This window comes from Gymnoscopelus braueri (assembly GCF_963280865.1).
Source record: "Gymnoscopelus braueri genome assembly, chromosome: 4".
Taxonomy (NCBI): domain Eukaryota; kingdom Metazoa; phylum Chordata; class Actinopteri; order Myctophiformes; family Myctophidae; genus Gymnoscopelus; species Gymnoscopelus braueri.
The window spans coordinates 2,317,348-2,336,653 of record NC_137605.1 but is presented as its reverse complement, the minus strand read 5'-3'; the positions used below and the strand labels follow the sequence as shown (position 1 = coordinate 2,336,653).

At 41.9% G+C, this 19,306-nt stretch overlaps 1 protein-coding gene across 3 annotated transcripts in view; it reads left to right on the top strand.

Annotated features, from left to right (window-relative positions):
* Positions 1-631: 631 nt before the first annotated feature.
* LOC308083888 (uncharacterized protein) overlaps positions 632-19,306 on the top strand; it is an 85,684-nt gene continuing 67,009 nt past the window's right edge. For all 3 annotated transcript variants that reach the window (XM_080426303.1, XM_080426304.1, XM_080426302.1), the window contains exons 1-2: positions 632-737; positions 2,008-2,092. The gene's annotated coding sequence lies outside the window, so the exon portion shown is untranslated. The remainder of the gene's footprint in view (positions 738-2,007; positions 2,093-19,306) is intronic.

The following is a 19,306-nucleotide window of genomic DNA, read 5'->3' as shown; positions in this document are numbered from 1 at the left end:
TCATTGAGTACTTTTACGTATATGTATACGTAGCATATCAAGGCCTGTGTGGCTGATTTAAACCCCCCTTAATACCCAGGAAGGTATTACCGTAACATCAGTGCGCTCTTTGCTCAATTCATCTCTCCCCTTTTCTCTGTGTGTGTGTGTGTGTGTGTGTGTGTGTGCGTGCGTGCGTGCGTACGCTCATTGGGGCCAACGAGGCCATGGCCCGGTCTGTAAAACCCTGCTCCCCCAGGGGAAAAAAATCAACATAACAACATTAGCAGCCCCTCACCCTATTCTGTTTTAACCACAGAAAGTCGCTTTTGTTTTCAAATCGGGCTTATTTGCATTCGGCCGAATTGTTAATGAGTGGCCATTAAAAATCGTTTTCCCCGTCAAACCGGTTCTCTTGCTAGGTAAACAGTATAAAGAGGGGCCAGAAATAGCTCCACATTTCATTATTGTTGTGACTTAAGAATCTGGCCCGGTTAGAACCCACCATACGCTACTGATTACTATAGCCACCCCCCCACCCCCAATAAACTGTAACATGAGACAAACGTCTGTTTGAGTCTGAGCGGGGAAGTCCTCAGATGACATTTGTCATGTCGGTACATGTACTCATGACTCACACACCCTGTTGAGAGTGAAACCACTTTTCTTTCAACTTCTGCTCCGAGCAGCTGAAATGTCTCGACTTCATCTGGATGTGAATTAATCGGGAACATAGCAGGAAATATTACTATTGTTTGGTGAGTAGTTTATGTGCTATTACATTGTATGTGACTGAATGTATGGAATAGGCTACTGAACTACTAAGATAACAACTGTATTCTTTTAAAATCCATAATTCACACTTACAAACCACATGAACAGGTTTAATAATATTCATTCCATAGTATTACTTTATGAAAGTAAAGAGTTAGTGACAAGAGAGTTACTAAGTTTCTCTGAACATATTTTCTTTCAGCTTTTTCTCTTAATCTGGATGTCATTGTCATTGTTATTGTCAATGTCATTGTCATTGTTAAAATGACTGCAGTTATTTTTAACAACCCTGGTATCTAGAAGTTGTGGTTTGTGAGTCAGCTTCTTGCAACAGTATTGTGTTTACATTTCATAGACCAGATGAAGTTCATCTGCTCTGTAAGAAGGAACATTTTTACCTGTTAAACTGTGATTTACTGTAAACTGCTTTCAGTTGTGGAGATCCGCCATGTTGTCTGAAACAGAAACTGTTTTTACACTGCTGACAGTAACTGGAGAACTGGGCACTTGAGAGAATTGGTCCTGGCTTTTTGAGCACATGATTAAACATTACATTTGTATCAACTTCGTACGATGTACACTGTGCTCAACCTTACTCGTTGAAAGAAAGCTGTCTGAATGGATCTGCGCTAACCTATGCAGCCTAGAGCAACCTGCAAGCTGCCTGCTCCTCCCACAGTCAGAGAGAGAGAGAGAAAAAGGCAAGACGAGAGAGAGACACCTGAATGCTACATGTAGTGGTGGGAAAAGTACTCACATTTCTTACTTAAGTAAGAGTATAAATAATGCAATGTAGAAATACATTGTTACAAGTAAAAGTCCGGAATTCAAAATTTACTTGAGTAAAAGTATTGGCATCAAAATGTACTTAAGTACCAAAGTAGAAAGTACTCATTATGCAGAATTTTCCATTTTCCAGTTTTCATGTATGTATGTATGTATGTATGTATGTGCATGCATGCATACATACATACATACATACATACATACATACATACATACATACATACACACACACACACACACACACACACACACACACACACACACACACACACACACACACACACACACACACACACACACATTCAGAGGCACTCTTCATTGTGTATGCCCCCCCCCCCCCAGTAAACTGTAACATGAGACAAAGGTCTGGTTGAGTTTGAGCGGGGAAGACCTCAGATGACATTTGTCATGTCGGTACATGTACCCATAACACACACCCTTATGAGAGTGAAAACACTTTTCTTTCAGCTTCTGCTCCGAGCAGCTGAAACGTCTCGACTTCATCTAGATGTGAATTCATCGGGAACAAAGCAGGAAATATTACTAATGTTTGGTGAGTAGTTTATATGCTATTAGATTGTATATGACTGAGTGTGTGTGTGTGTGTGTGTGTGTGTGTGTGTGTGTGTGTGTGTGTGTGTGTGTGTGTGTGTGTGTGTGTGTGTGTGTGTGTGTGTGTGTGTGTGTGTGTGCGCGCGCGTGCGTATGTGTCAGGGATTCCGTTAGCCGGTATTTACCGGCCATTGACCGGTAAAATGTTTAATTGGCCGGTAAATATAAACACCACCGGCCACCGTGGCCGGTTGGGAAAATGCTGTTATTAGGCTTATCATTTAAGCCTATTATTAATATTATTATTTGCATATAGTAGTTGGCTACAACCGTTACAATCATAATCATTTAAAGTTTATATCATGATATGACTGTGTGGTTTAATTCCGACAGCCCGCTCGGCTGCTGCTGCGCGCTGCAGTTATAGAATAGCCTATTCGTTGTACGATGGTGTCGCGCGTTGAAAATATCAGAACTACAAGCTCACAGCACGTCGCAACGCGCCGCGTTGTGAGCTTGTATGTCTGCTATTTTTGATACGCCACAACACCGCTAAGAGACACAGCTGTGTAAGAGACACAGCTGTGTCTCCTCCTGATCAGCGCTGAGTAGGGTGGCTCGCTCGGGTGTTGATAAACAGAACCGGGATTTTCCGAGGTGAATCTGAACCAAACCGGACCCAATTGTCGATAAAGGGACCCGTCCCGTCCCGAACACGTGTGGGTCGTGGATATTATGCAAGCACAGTTACTGTCTGTCTGCAATGGATAAAGTGGTGAAAGTTGGTGAAAGCAACTATAAAGGCAAGTAATCAACCTCGCGCAAGGCCACTTATATCATGACATATATAATTAACGTTAATAACAAAACGAAACCTACTTTTGCATATCAAGGTTGAATGAGAATCGATGTAAAGCCCAAAATATATATTAATTTGTTTATACTGTGCGACGGTGTTGCGCAGGGAAACCACAGCCCGCAGGGTAATTAGGACTCGCCCCAAAACACCCTCGCCCCCATTTTTCAGGCGGACCAGCGGTTCTTGTATTCTTGTATTTGTTTTACTGAGGATAAGGGTAGAAATAAGTTTAGGATTAGGTATAGTTTTACTGAGGTTAAGATTAGGAATAAGGTTAGGGTTAGGCATAGTTTACTGATATGTTTAGGAATACAGGCGAATACCGCCGGATTTTCCCCGGGGCGACTGTGTTTTGGGGCGAGCGTTTTGGTATTCGTCACGCAGCAGTTCACTCATGCCCACTTTATTCATTTCATTTTTGGCAAGCGACAACTCTGCATGATATAGACTATAGTAGACCATATAATTTAGTTATCTATAAAAACAGGAACGGTTGCATCTGTGATAAAGTGGAAAGAAGCGCAGCTCTAAAGTAAGTAAGGTGTAATGAGCCCAATCAGCTGGGTGCATGTATGCAGTGCAAACACGCATGTGACGTTAATTATAATATGGCCGGTAAATATATTCTTTGGCCGGTAAAATATAATCCTGCCGGCCATGGTGGCCGGCCCCAAAAATGCCTAGCGGAAACCCTGGTGTGTATGTGTGTGTGTATATATATATATATATATATATATTAGACCATGGACCCCTGGGGGTCCATGGTCTAATGTATGTCACACTGGGGGTCCATGGTCTAATGTATGTCACACTGGGGGTCCATGGTCTAATGTATGTCACCCTGGGGGTCCATGGTCTAATGTATGTCACACTGGGGGTCCATGGCCTAATGTATGTCACACTGGGGGTCCATGGTCTAATGTATGTCACACTGGGGGTCCATGGTCTAATGTATGTCACACTGGGGGTCCAGGTTGAAAACCAGTTCTGTAGAACACAAAGCATTTTATAATAATTTATATCTCACTGTTTACTACTTAGTCAGATCTGCTCATCTAGTTTCACATCTATTTAGAAGTTGTGTCAGAAAACGTGTAATTTAATAAAACAATAAACAAACTTCCTTCAGTCAGTATGTATGGACAAAGCTGGTTACTCACACCTGTGACTGTAGTGCCCTCTGCTGGTCACATCAGCTGTAGCAGTGAACAAAGTGTTTATCCATAAAATTCTTCCTTTCCTCCTTCCTCTCTCTTCTTCCATTTCTGACTGCTTTCCTCCTAGCTTATGTTCATATCGCTCTCTACTGTAACCATTAGAAACATTGTTGTGTCGCCCAGGTTGAGCCTAAACCTTAACATTTAACTTCACAAACACTATGTCTAAACTTAACCTTAAAGGTAGGGTAAGTGATATATATATATATATAAGTGATATATATCTATATCTATATCTATATCTATATCTATATATATATATATATATATATATATATATATATATAGATGTATATCTATCTATCTATATATCAGGGGCACTGGAATGGAATATGACCTGGGGGGACACATCATGGACACATGCACGCACGCGTGAACATTTTCGGGTTATTTCGGGTGGGTTTGTTGATTTTTGGGGGGGATAATTCGGTTAGTTCGGTTCGCCTCGTGCTCGCGGTGGTCGCGAGGTGCGGGGGACTGGACTGATTTTATTATTTATAAAAAATAAAAATAAATGTAACTCTTTAGATGTCAATCTTAGCCAATCAGGATGGAATATGAAAAATCTAACAGATCCGTCTTGATCACATGACTATAGAGATCATGTCTACCGATTTGCGTGAAATTTGGATAAAATGTGAAGGAGTAATATAAAAAAAAATGTTTTATATAAGTCGGCCTCCTGGTGGCGCTATAAAAGGCAGATGTGAAAAATGCAGGGCAAAGGTTTTTCCCTGACCTCTAGGGAGTGCACATACAAAGTTTTACACAGATCGGTGCAGTTATAGGTAAAAACAGTAATCGGCATGTTATAGCGCCACCATGAGGCTGATTTGAAAATGTTCAAGTGGTATTTCTTCCTCGGCATAGTGGGAATATGTGTGCCAAATTTCAAGGAAATTGCAAGCTGTGTTCATGATTTGAGGCATTTTGTTCAAAACGGAGCACTCCTGCAAACTTTGTAAGCCATTTTTAGCCAATCAGGATGGAACATGAAAAATCTGAAAGACCAGTTTTGTGTAATGACTATAGCAATACTGTGTACCGATTCGAGTGACGTTTGGGCAAAATCTGTAGGAGTACTGTCAAAAAATGTGTTTTGCAAAAAGCGGCCTCCTGGTGGCGCTATAACAGGCCCATGTGAACAATTTGGGGCAAAGGTTCTGAATTGGCATCCAGGGTGCAAAACATACTCTCTCGCCATGCCTTTTGGCCTGGCGGAGACAATAATATTCAAACGTGTATAGTCTAGACTCTACAGCATGAGACCACAGGGCTTGCACTTGAACATGTCTATTTTGAATCGTAGTTTAAACCTTCAGATAAATATCTCTCAAACACTAAGAGACACAGAACTTTTCAGTGACGTTTCAGTGAAGGTTTTGAGGGCGTAAATTGCTGCCCTGCCTACCCACTTGCCCAGTCTTTTGCTAAGCAATATCATCAATAATCACCACGACAGCAAACAGAAATGTACATGCAGTTTGTGATAATCCAACAGTATGAACATGTTTAGAGTAGCTGTCGGGGGGAGGGGATTTGCTCCCTGTCCATCTATCGATAAGCAGAGACGTCGGGGGGGCAAAGCGTTATTGTTTTTCCCCCCTTCGGTCAGTCTTTCGGGCCAGGGCAGGCAAGAGCGCCTCTATGGTGGCTATGCTTCTGGCCAACACAATGTGCTAATCAACTGTCATTTTCTTTAACATGCACAATTCCGTTTTTACAGTGGCACGGTTAGAGAGCAGAACAAAAGAAATAGCCTGCCTGTCTTGATAAGCAATCCATTTGACTGATTCTATTCATTAGTCTACTATGCAACAACACAACACAACAGTACCATAGTGGATAGTATTAAGTAAACAACTGTCTGCCACTGACTTGAAAAAAGATGCTACTGCTGCTAATTAACAATAATGCATTGCACCTGTGCTGACTTACTGAACCGGGGAATATACCATTTGTCAAGATAGTCCATGAGCCAGACCATATTTCATTATCGAAAGAGTGGGCAAAACCATACCTGTGTTACATTGTTTATAGGGTCAATATAAGTAAATACATATATGATAACCTTTCCACAGGAGCAGCTTTTTCATATTTATCACACATTTTGTTATTTTCCCCATACATACATGACAGGTGAAAAAAATCCAAAATTAAAAAAATAGTTATCATAATGAAACTTCCCCAGTTGATTACTTACATGAAGACAATGATTTATCGTATTACAAGTTTTCTGAAATTGTATATTGTATAACTTTCCAGAATCAACTTTTCAACAACATTCAACATTGGACAAAGCCAGAGTCAACATTCTTATTTCATTTTGTTAAGATGTTGGAGTCAAAGGTTTATAACGAGGGAATATTCAATATCTGGCTCAATTCTGGGGCTCTGGCTCATGGACTAAATGCCTAATTTGCATATTTAAATATACAATTTCAGTAAACTTGTAATACGATAAATCAATGTCTTCATGTAAGTAATCAACTGTGGAAGTTTCATTATGATAACTATTTTTAAAATGTCATTTTTTCACCTGTCATGTACGTACGTATGGGGAAAATAACAAAATGTGTGACAAACATTATTTTACAGTAATTTAATAACAGAATAATCAACGCTGGTAGACATAAAGACAAAAAGAAAGAAAAATATATACAACAACAAGCGGGAGAGAGAGAGAGAGAGAGAGAGAGCGAGAGAGAGAGAGAGAGAGAGAGAGAGAGAGAGAGAGAGAGAGAGAGAGAGAGAGAGAGAGAGAGAGAGAGAGAGAGAGAGAGAGAGAGACTAATGAGGAGTGAGTGAGGGCAGGTGTGATTATGGATTGAGAGGGAGTGACAGCAGGTGAGGTGGGTGGAATTGGATTTCATGTGTGGTAAGTTATCATACAGCATGGATTGCTTATTATATATCTACAAGCACATAACGCGTCACATTGTAGATCGGCTGTATGTGGTTACTGTAGGTGTTGTATTAATAATTAAATCTGCAAAGTAACAAGTAACTAAAGCTGTCATATGCTGTAATTGTAGTAGAGTAGAAATAACAAAAATGGAAAGTAAAGTAAAAGTACCTCAAAATTGTACTGTGCATTGTAAGCACTTGTTTGTTTTGTGCCTTGGCCGTTTGGCATAGCCTTCTACTATATTGCTGAGTTTTGTAAAAAGCGTATGCACGGTTGGGCCAGAACTGCAAAAAGTGGCGGAATAAAGAGAGAGAGAGCGAGCGAGAGAGACAGAGACAGAGACAGAGACAGAGACAGAGAGAGACAGACAGACAACCTGCATTAATTAACAAAGTCCTGATTTTTGTTCAGTAAATTATATTTGGACTGGTTAAATTGGGGTTTTAACCAGGGACCTACAGACTTGCAGGTAGACAGTGTACTGACTGAGCCATTGGATAGACCGAATTGGATTTCATGTGTGGTAAGTTATCATACAGCATGGATTGCTTATTATATATCTACAAGCTCATAACGTGTCACGTTGTAGATCGGCTGTATGTGGTTACTGTAGGTGTTGTATTGATAATTAAATCTGCAAAGTAACAAAAGCTGTCATATGCTGTAATTGTACATTTAACAATTGCACAGTTATTCATTGATACATTCATGTTATATGCAATGCAATTGAGATGAAGTCTGCATGAGGTGAGACTCGAACCGGCAACCCTGTGGTTGCAAGGCATAGGGTTTACCAATCAGCCATTGGACTACCAGACCTGAACTGGTGAAAAAGGAGTTCACACAGATGACACAGTTTCACGCAAATTGCTCAGAAATCCTGGGTTTAAATGTTTTTCAAACTGCTCAATATGGCGGAAAATCTAAGGGCGGAGCTTACTGGTCAAAGTGATACATGTGTTCCTCATGAGTCAAGGCACTTCAGTGATATTTGCAATGACTCTCTACATAACTGCAAAGTTTCAAACAAATGTGAGTCTGCATGTGTGTGTTAGGCGCAGATGAATTATTGTCATAAAACTGCAATAGTTAAAACCTCTAGTTAATCTCCTCCTGGAATTTTTGAGCAATCTGCACGAAACGTTTTACACATGAACTTTGGACCTCTGCCGACAAAACGTTAGTAGCAGATTTTCCATAAGTGAAAGAATTAAGCTTTTAAGAGCCAATGACTGTTTTTCATATCATTCAAAATGGTGGGAGATCTAAAGGTCAGAGGTCAAAAGTCAGGTAGTGAAAGTTTCGTAAAAAGCGACAGCACGGTTCAGCCAGAACTGCGAAAAGTGGCAGAAGAAGAAGAAGAAGTAGAAATATAGCTGCAAGCAGCGATAATACGGGGCCAGTGATTGCAGAGGGAAGAAAGAAAGAAGCAATGATAAGTAATATGCACAATAATCCATAAAAACAAAGAAGACCATGCAATTAACATGAGCATTTTAAACATTCACTAACCCTAACCTCAAGAAACACTATGTGTAAACCTAAGAATGTCAAATCATGATCACCTCAATGCATTGTCGGAGACGGGGATTGAACCGGCGACCTACGGACTCACAGGCTGCTTCTCTTCTTATTGAGCTAGAAATATGGCCTCCCTGATAGTGTCTGTAGACATCTATAAGTATTTCCGTCCATTATGAACCAAACCTCTGTGTCCCGAATTACTCTAGATTACTGGTTCACAAACCATTTACCAATAAAGACATTGTTTGTGTCCTCGGGACAAAAACTAGTGAAAGTAGCCGATCTACAAGCTCACAAAGGGTTTCTATCTGAAAAGTTGTGTGATTGTAGATCGGCTATTTTCACAATGAAGAATGTCACACATTGTAAAAACATACTCTCAAATAAGCATTTCATGTTATCTTTAAAAATTGCACATGCATTATTTGATGCAGTCATGTTTTGTGCGATGCAATTGAAAAGTGGAATGACCCACCCACAGACAGACAGACAGACAGACAGACAGACAGACAGACAGACAGACAGACAGACAGACAGAGTGATAGAGAGAGACAGATAGAAAGATAGACAGAGTGATAGAGAGAGACAGACAGACATAGTGATAGAGAGAGACAGACAGACAGACAGACAGACAGACAGACAGACAGACAGACAGACAGACAGACAGACAGACAGACAGACAGACAGACAGACAGACAGACAGACAGACAGAGTGATAGAGAGAGACAGATAGAAAGATAGACAGAGTGATAGAGAGAGACAGACAGACATAGTGATAGAGAGAGACAGACAGACAGACAGACAGACAGACAGACAGACAGACAGACAGACAGACAGACAGACAGACAGACAGACAGACAGACAGACAGAGTGATAGAGAGAGACAGATAGAAAGAAAGATAGACAGAGTGATAGAGAGAGACAGACAGACATAGTGATAGAGAGAGACAGACAGACAGACAGACAGACAGACAGACAGACAGACAGACAGACAGACAGACAGACAGACAGACAGACGGCGATAAGCAGGGCCAAGAATGAAGCGCAAAAAGGAAAGTGCAATAATAGCACAATAAGACATGGAAACGGAATAGATTGAAATTGAGACAAAGCAAATGATTCCAACAGGTGAAACTACTTTTCAGCTCGACCCAGCTGAGGTGGTCATACATAGGACGCAGAGGGGCAATCCCTGGTTACTCATGGACACATCAATCTATTGCCAATGACAAGAATCAAACTCTCGACCCTCGGACTCAGAGGCTGAGACACTACCTGTAGTGCTATAGCTCAAGAAGAAGATCATAAACTTTTGCGTTCTGTCATGAACCAAGCCCCTGTTTCACTAACACTAAGATCACTCGTTCACAAACCATTTACCAATGGAGAAATTGTACGTCTCCTCGGAACCGAAACTAGTGAAAGTAGCCGATATACAAGCTCAGAAACACATTGCTATCTGAAAAGTTGTGAGATTGTAGATCGGCTATTTCAGAATGAAGTATGTCATACATTGAAAAAACGTACTCTCAAATAAACATTTCAGGTTATCTTTAACAATTGCACATGCATTAATTGACACAATCATGTTGTTTGCAATGCAACTTAAACTGCTCAAAATTGCGGACAATCTAAGGGCGGAGCTTAATGGTCAAAATGATAGATTTGTTCCTCATGAGTCAAGGCACAAGTGTAAGCAAGTTTTACTACTTTCGGCCAAACGAGGCATGACTTTTGCCTGTTTAAAGTTTGCATTTAAAAAAAATTGCTACAGCGCCCCCCTTTGGCCAATTGGAGTAAGATTGGTTTCGGTGATATTTGGAATGACCCTCTACATTACTGCAAAGTTTCAAATAAATGTGAGTCTGCATGTGCGTTAGGGGCAGATGAATAATTTTCATAAAACTGCAATAGTTCAAACCTATCTCCTCCTGGGATTTCTGAGTAATCTGCACAAAATGTTTTACACATGAACTTTGGACCTTTGCTGACAAAAAGTTAGCGGCAGATTTTCCATAAGTGGAAAAATGCAGAAGTTATGAGCCAATGACTGTTTTTCATATAATTCAAAATGGTGGGCGATCTAAAGGTCAAAGGTCAAAAGTCAAATCACGAAAGTTGTCGGGCATGAAGAGACGCATGTGTGTATCGAAGTGTAATGGCTGTAGGTCAAACAGGCATGAGCTGTACCTGTTCAAAGTTGGCACTTTCAATTAAGTGCTATAGCGCCACCCTTTGACAAATGAGTGTGAGAATTATTTCTTGATAGTTTTTCATGACCATCTACCATATGGCCTAGTTTCGTAAAAAGCGTATGCACGGTTAAGCCAGAACTGCGAAAAACAGCAGAATCGGAAGAATAATGCCAACATTAAAACGGAGCCCAGCTCAGCGCCTGAGCTCTGGCCCCGTAATAATGCCAATATCAAAACGGAGCCTTGCTTGAAGCTTGGCCCCGTAATAAGTTGACAGTTATATCCCAAGGCCATAATACGTTCCACCAAAGGCTGATGTTTCATACGTTTGGATGTAAAACAAGTGTCCATATACAAATCAAATGGGCAGCCTATTTCGAAGATAGTAAAGTTTTTTTCTCATTTCATTAATGAACACAATATTTGGGGTATTTGGAATATCTTGCATTGAATTGACATGTGTGTCATTGTGATCAAACCAGTCTAGTTTTACAGTGCTGTGTTTATACATTTTTGTTGTCCTTTCCTGTACTTCTCTGATCCTGTCTGAGACCAGATCCACCAGACGATCATATCTGGCAATGTACAGTCCTTTATAGTGGCTGCAGCCATTTAAGATGTGTGCGACTGTCATTTTGTCATGTGGTACTGGGTGTAGAATACAGTGTGGGTCATTTTCTGATGGATACCAGGTTGCCAAGTTAAACATGGGTTAGGGTTAGGGTCCTCACCAATAGTGTTATTTGAGAAGACAGAATGGGACAGTGAGTGATTTGCAAAAGGAATAAAAGCCAGTTTTCCCTGTAACTTCAGACTGGTCCAGTGCTGTGCACTGTGAGATCAATTCACTCCCAGAATGGAGGCTCTCGCAGTCGCAGATTTCATTGACAGCTCAGCACCGTCCTGCTGGTAAATCGCGCGTGCATAGACGAGCAGATCTGTGACGATGCGGTTATTGATCGCAAGCTGTTCAATCGGGCGCCGCCCACTTCAGCTGTAATCCCGAACGATGGCACAGGTCGTTAAGGTCCATCCAATCGGACCGCACACCAAATCCTGTGGCTTTAATGTCCAGTTAGTCCTGAATCCAAGGAATTGCGGCTCATTCTCCAGCACGGGTGGTACCTTGCGTCGCTGCATATGTTGAATGAGTGACTCACGGGCCATTTCCCTGACCGTAGGATCATCATTGTTGAGCATGTTGATAAGGTGGCTGGTTCTGGTAGCGGTGTAAGTGGGTATTAAGTCTGAACCAGCCCCTCACCAAACGCACTGTCTTGTTGTTCAATTCTGTAAGGGTGTTCTGTGGCAAATGGACATTTGAGAAAAGATGTTGAATTTTGGCAAGTGCCAATTCTCTGATGGCCTCTAGTTTCATTCGGATGGGGAGGGGGGAGGAATCGATTAAATCCAGTCTGACAGAGTAGTCATCATACAGTTCTCTGACTTGTTCTTCCCAGTCACCTGCAACATTAAATGTATGTCCCAGGTATATAGGTATGTTTCATGTCTTGAATATACTCGGATGGGTTTTTGCATTACTGTAAAGGATGGGGGCTTATCGGCTTTAGATGCATACAACCGATTACCACCGCTGCGCCTTTCATAGAACGCAGTGCATTTGGTTTGTTTTGCCTCCAGCCTAGACCACAGCAGAAACTCCTCAGTGCGGGAGAGCATGGATAGGATAACGCTCTCTTGACGTAACGCGATCTGAACGTCATCGGCGTATCCTTGTACTGGGTTTGGAGATCTTATTCCATCAGGTGCGCACTGGCGCATCCATTTGAGCCAGTGGTTGATTGCAAGAATAAAGTTTACCGCACTCCAGGGACATCCTGTTTTAATTCCGATACCAAGCTTAATTGGATCAGTCAGAGTATTCCCACATATAACTTGAATGTAGGATTTTTCATAGACATTTTTCACTATATCTATATACAGCTGTGGCAATTGTATTTAATTGAGAGCATAAATCATAACATTATGAGGCAGTGTGCCGAACGCATCACGGAAATCTAAAAAAACTGAATAGAACTTTGCAGAGTCATGTATAAAGTTGTCAATCCCTGTCTTCAGACAGAAAACACGCTCATTCATTCCTTGACGGGCAATATAAGCCTTTTGTTCAGATGAGAGAATACCAGTATCTGTGAGCCAGGGCAGAATGCGGGCCAATATGTACTTCATGAATACTTTATATATATACACTTATTATATATAAGTGAAATGTCTCTCCACGTAGAAGGGTCGTCAGGAATATTGTCTTTTTTAGGGATTCTGTGTATTAATGCACCTGCCCATGAGTCCGGGACTTTTCTATTCAACAGGCAAGTGTTAAATATATTTACCAGGATTTGAGATGACACCTGCCTAGTGGCTTTTAGGGTCTCATATGTGACCCCGTCAGCGCCACTGGCTTTATTATTTGGCAGGCTGTTGATCACTTCTTCCACCTCAATTCAATTCAATTCAATTTTATTAAAGTGTCAAATCACAACAAGTTGTTTCAAGACAATTTACATGTAGAGAAGAGACCCGACAGTCCCACCCTGAGCAAGCAATTTTGCGACAGTGGCAACGAAAAACTCCCCCTTAACTGGAAGAAACGTCAGGCAGACCCTAGGCTCTAGGGTGGGGGCCTTCTGCCTCGACCGTGTCGGGGGGAAAGAAGAGAGAGAGAGGGAGAGACAGAGGAGAGACAGAAAGAGATACAAGTAGTAACAATAACAATAGTAGCAAATATAATAGTGTAAGATAGTATATGATAATATAATATAGTACAACAATAATGTGTATACAGTATATAATGGTATAGTATAAGAATGTTAAGATAATATAAAGTATAAGTATATATAAGTATAAGTAAAAGTCATTTCAACCCTGTGTCATTCTCAAAACTCAGTGAACTGGTCATGCAACTCAAAACCTCATCCTGCCCCACAGATGCTATCCCCACTCACCTCTGTAAGGAGGTTTGGGAGTCCATTGGGCCTAGTGTCCACAACATCATAAATAGCAGTCTGGCCTCAGGTGTTGTACTAATATATTTCAAAACAGCAGTTGTGACACCACTAATCAAAAAACCCAGTCTCGATACCTCTGTCTTGGCAAACTACAGACCAATTTCAAAGCTTCCTTTCATTTTTAAAATCCTTGAGAAAACTGTTTTATTTCAATTACAGTCTTTCTTGCAGGAACACAATATTTTTTATGTCTTTCAATCGGGATTTAAAGCATTTCACAGTACCGAGTCAGCGTTGTTGAGGGTATTCAACGATGTGCTATTGACCACTGACGAAGGTAACTCTGCTATTTTGCTACTCCTTGACTTGACCTCTGCTTTTGACACCCTGGATCACAAGACTCTAATCTCCCGTTTGGAGCAGTGTGTTGGTGTCACAGACACTGCCCTAGACTGGTTTAGTTCTTATCTATCTGATAGATGTTTCTCAGTCAAATTTGGAGATTTTGTGTCATCCTCCACGCCCTTGTCTTCCGGAGTCCCCCAGGGCTCGATCCTTGGGCCTATACTGTTCTCCCTTTATCTTCTCCCCCTGGGACTAATTTTTAAGAAGCATGGCATCTCATACCATCTGTATGCAGATGATTCTCAAATCTACATGCCCTTAAAGAAGGAAAGTAATAGCTCCCTAACACCACTTCTAGATTGTCTAAATGATGTTAAAACCTGGATGGCTTTTAACTTTCTAAGTGTCAATGAAAAAAAGACAGAGGTCATAGTGTTTGGGCCTAGTGGTCCTGGCATTATACCCACCAATCTGGGCTCCCTGCAGTCTTATCCAATCTTGGAGTCAAATTTGACAACATGCTCAAATTAGACAAACAGGTAAATGCTGTGGTCAGCTCCAGTTTCTATCATCTGAGACTGCTTGCCCGTATTAAGTCAGTTCTGTCTTTCAATGATTTTGAGCGCGACATTCACACCTTTATTTCCACACGCCTTGTAACGCGTTGTATGTCGGGCTAAATCAAGCCTCCTTGGCACGCCTGCAGCTGGTCCAAAATTCTGCGGCACGCCTCCTGACAGGAACTAGTAGGCGTGAGCACATTACGCCCGTGCTGGCCTCACTCCACTGGCTACCTGTTCGCTTCAGAATTGATTTTAAAATTCTATTGTTTGTTTTTAAATCCCTGAATGGCTTGGCACCACAGTACCTCTCTGACCTCATAAAGGTCTATACCCCCCCAAGGTCACTGCGGTCTGCTGGCCAGCTAAATCTCGAGGTCACAGTAAAGACCAACTTAAAGACCAGAGGCGACCGAGCCTTCGCTGCCATAACCCCAACACTATGGAATGCGCTCCCCCCCATGTTAAAAGGGCCCCCACCATTGAGACTTTTAAATCTCGGCTTAAGACACATCTTTATACCTTGGCATTTTAACCCCGCTTGAGAGTTTTCTGTGGTCTTTGTCTTATTGTTCTTTGTGTCTTTGCTGTGAATTTCTGTGTTTTTAGCATATTTTAACAGCGTATTTTGCATGATTTTCTATACAGCACTTTGTAAACTCTGGTTGTGAAATGTGCTATATAAAGTGGATTGGATTGGATTGGATATAGTGTAGTGGTATAGTGTAATGTAGTAGAAATCCACGGTCGTGCTCCATGGAGAGGCCTGGTCCGCAGTCACACTCTTGAGCCGCAGCTGGGGGTCCGTAGTGACAGTCCATGGAACTGCGACGTGGGAGATAAAAGAAACTCCGGGAAGCGGGTCCCCGGGTGTAGAATTAGTGGCAGGCCTTAGTAGAGCGTGAATCCGTACAGTGTTAATTACGATTGTACCAGTGGGACACAAACCCACACAACCAAAAGAGAGGACGAGAAGAGAGAGGACGAGAGGAGAGAGAAGAGGTGGGAGGGAGAGGGGAGAGAGGATGACTATAGGGTGACTGAGTCTATACACTTCGGCTATAGGCTTTATCATAGAGGAAGGTTTTTAATCTAGTCTTAAATATACAGAGTGTGTCTGCTTCACGGACTGAGACTGGGAGAAGGTTCCACAGCTGAGGTGCCTGAAACTTAAATGCTCTGCCTCCTGTGCTAGCTTTTTTGGGGTTTCCTGGAGTCGTAAGCATTTTTGTCTCCGCCAGGCCGAAAGGCATGGCGAGAGAGTATGTTTTGCACCCTGTCCGTCCGTCCGTGTGTCTGTGTGTGTGTGTGTCTGTGAACAGCTAATCTCTGGCACCGTTGGCCCAGCCGCTGCAAAACTGAGCAAACACACTCCCTGGATGCCAAAGCCGAACCTCTGCCCTGATTTTTTCTGATTGGCCTGTTATAGCGCCACCTGGAGGCCAATTTGTGCAAAACACATTTTTGGACAGTACTCCTACAGATTTTGGCCAAAAATCCTGCAAATCGGTACACAGTATCTCTATAGTCATTAAAAGAAACGGCTCATTTCCGATTTTTCATATTTCATCCTGATTGGCAAAAATTGCCTTTCAAAGTTTGCAGGAGTACTCCGTTTCGAACAAAATGCCTCAAATCATGAACACAGCATGCAATTTCCGTGAAATTTTGCACACACATTCCGGCCGAGGAAGAAATACAATTTGAAAATGTTCAAATCGGCCTCATGGTGGCGCTGTAACAGGCCGATTCGTGTTTTTACCTATAACTGCACCGATCAGTGTAAAACTTTGTAAGCACACTCTCTGGAGGCCAAGGAAAAACCTTAGTCCTGCATTTTTCACATTTGCCTTTTATAGCGCCACCAGGAGGCAGACTTATGTAAAAGACATTTTTTGATATTAAGCCTTCAGATTTGATCCAAATTTCACGCAAATCGGTACACATGATCTCTATAGTCATGTGATGAAGATGGATCTGTTTGATTTTTCATATTCCATCCTGATTGGCTAACATTGACATGTAATGTTTGCAGGAGTGGCCCGTTTTGAACAAAATGACGCAAATCATGAACGATTGCGGTGAAACTTTGAATGCACATTTGCACTACGTTGAGGAACAAATGCCACCCTTTTAACATTGGCCTGTTATAGCGCCACCAGCAGGTCAAATTTAGCAAAACACATTTTTAGAACAAAATGCCTCAAATCATGCATGCAGTGTCCGATTGCCGTGCACGGCCTAGGAATAAATGGCACCCTTTTCACATTGGCCTATTATAGCGCCACCAGGAGGCCAAAATAACCTACCTGACCTGGCGGAGACCTTTTTCTAGTTTCATACTGTGGACGCAATGGTGTTGTGGCTGGTTTATAGGGCTCGAGGAGTTCTTTGATATACACTGGTGCCTGTTCATTGAGAGCCTTGTATGTGAGGAGGAGAACCTTAAACTCTATTCTGTATTTAACCGGGAGCCAGTGCAAAGAGGCCAATGAAGGAGTGATATGATCTCTTGTTCTGGTTCCTGTCAGTATGCGCGCAGCGGCATTCTGGACTAGCTGCAGGCTATTTAGGGACTTACTTGGGCAGCCTGATAATAAAGCATTGCAATAGTCCAGCCTAGAAGTAACAAATGCGTGAACAAGTTTTTCTGCCTCATTTTGGGACAGACTGTGCCTAACTTTTGCAATATTACGCAGGTGAAAAAAGGCAGTTCTTGAAATTTGTTCTATGTGGGACTGAAAGGACATATCTTGGTCAAACGTGACTCCCAGATTCTTTACAGTGGCCCTGGAGGTCAAGGTAATACCATCTAGGGTAAAATTCTCATCGGCTAATTTATCTCTGAGGTGCTTAGGGCCAAGTACAATAACTTCAGTTTTGTCCGAGTTGAGGAGTAGGTAATTACGGGTCATCCAACTCTTAATGTCTATAAGACATGCTTGAAGTTTAGCCAGTTGATCTGTTTCATCTGGCTTCATCGATAGATATAATTGTGTATCATCTGCATAACAGTGGAAATGTATAGAGTTTCCTAATGATCTCACCTAAAGGAAGCATATATAGAGTACATAGTATTGGTCCAAGTACAGAGCCTTGTGGGACTCTGTATTTAACCTTTTCATGTAATGAAGGTGTACCATTAACGCTTACAAACTGAAATCTGTCAGACAGATAAGACTCAAACCAGTTCAATGCAGCACCCTTAATGCCAACCAAATGCTCTAGTCTCTGCAACAAAATATGGTGATCAATAGTATCAAATGCAGCACTGAGGTCCATCAAAACCAGTACAGAGAGAAGGTTGTTATCTGATGCAATCAGGAGGTCATTTGTAACTTTCACCAATGCCGTCTCAGTGCTATGGTGTGCTCTGAATCCTGACTGAAAAGCTTCAAATAGCTTGTTGTTATGTAAAAAGTCACATAACTGCTTAGCGACTGCTTTCTCAAGGATTTTAGAGAGAAATTGAAGGTTCGATATAGGTCTATAGTTGTGCCAAAATGCCTGAGTCGAGAGTAGGCTTCTTGAGGAGACAGCTACCTTAAAGGACTGTGGTACGTAGCCTGTCACCAGAGACATATTGATCATATCGAGTAGGGATGCACCAACCGGGGTCAGGACCTCTTTAAGTAATCTAGTTACTTAAGTCTAGTCTAGTTACTTATTAAAGTAAGTTCGGAGAGCTCGACCGTAGAGAAACTGTCCAAATATACACTATGTCGTACAGCCACTTCTGAGGATACTACATCCGAGGGTGGTCCAGTAGGGGCTGAGAGTAGTCGGTTATCAATACTATCTCTGATAGTATTGATTTTACCATTGAAAAAAATCTTGAAATCATTGCTGCTAAGGGATATAGGAATACGTGGATCAGTAGAGTCATGACTTTTTGTCAACTTGGCTAGAGTGTCAAAAAATGTACCTCGCTGGCTGTAAAGTTACCGGTCTCTGGAATATACTCTGGGTGGTCGAATGCAAGCGTCTGTTGACATTGTGCGTCACTTAAAGGGGCATGGTTGGGTTGTTTACATTTGGCAGAATAGTAATTCTGCACAAGGTCCACATTATTAACAGAGGGTGGGGGGTTTGGATATGTGCTGTTGTTTAGTATGATCTCTATTGCTTTAGTTCTCCTATGTTGCCATAGATAAGCCAATTTATCTCTGCCCACCTGTCTCGGTCTCCTTTGATGTTCAGTGGGTCTCCCGAGCGCTGGTTGAATAGCGTCTCTCACGAAGCACAGCTCGATCCATTCCCCTAGGGAGTCCCGCGACTGTTCTTGTGGGAGGGTCGGACTAAAGAGCGGAAGCTTCTTTAGTACTCGCAGTGTGTACTTCAGTAGCGGTTGTCCAAATGGTCTTCCGTTCTTATGGCGAGTGGTGAAAGTCCCTTTCTTGTAGTACAAGCCATTAAGAATGCTGATGAGTTTAATCCATTTGGCAGGTGTTTCACCTGAGAAGGCAAAGTTTCGCCGCTCCTCCAGTCGCTTTGCATCCAGAGTTTTTCTGTAGTTTCTCTCCTCGTTTTGAAAGAGGATCCACTCCTCTGGTGTAAGTGGTCGGACATAGTCTGAAAACGTTGTCCAGGTGCTCTCTCTCTTTCCGCTGGATGTGTTGGCGTAGGGTCAAACACCTGCCA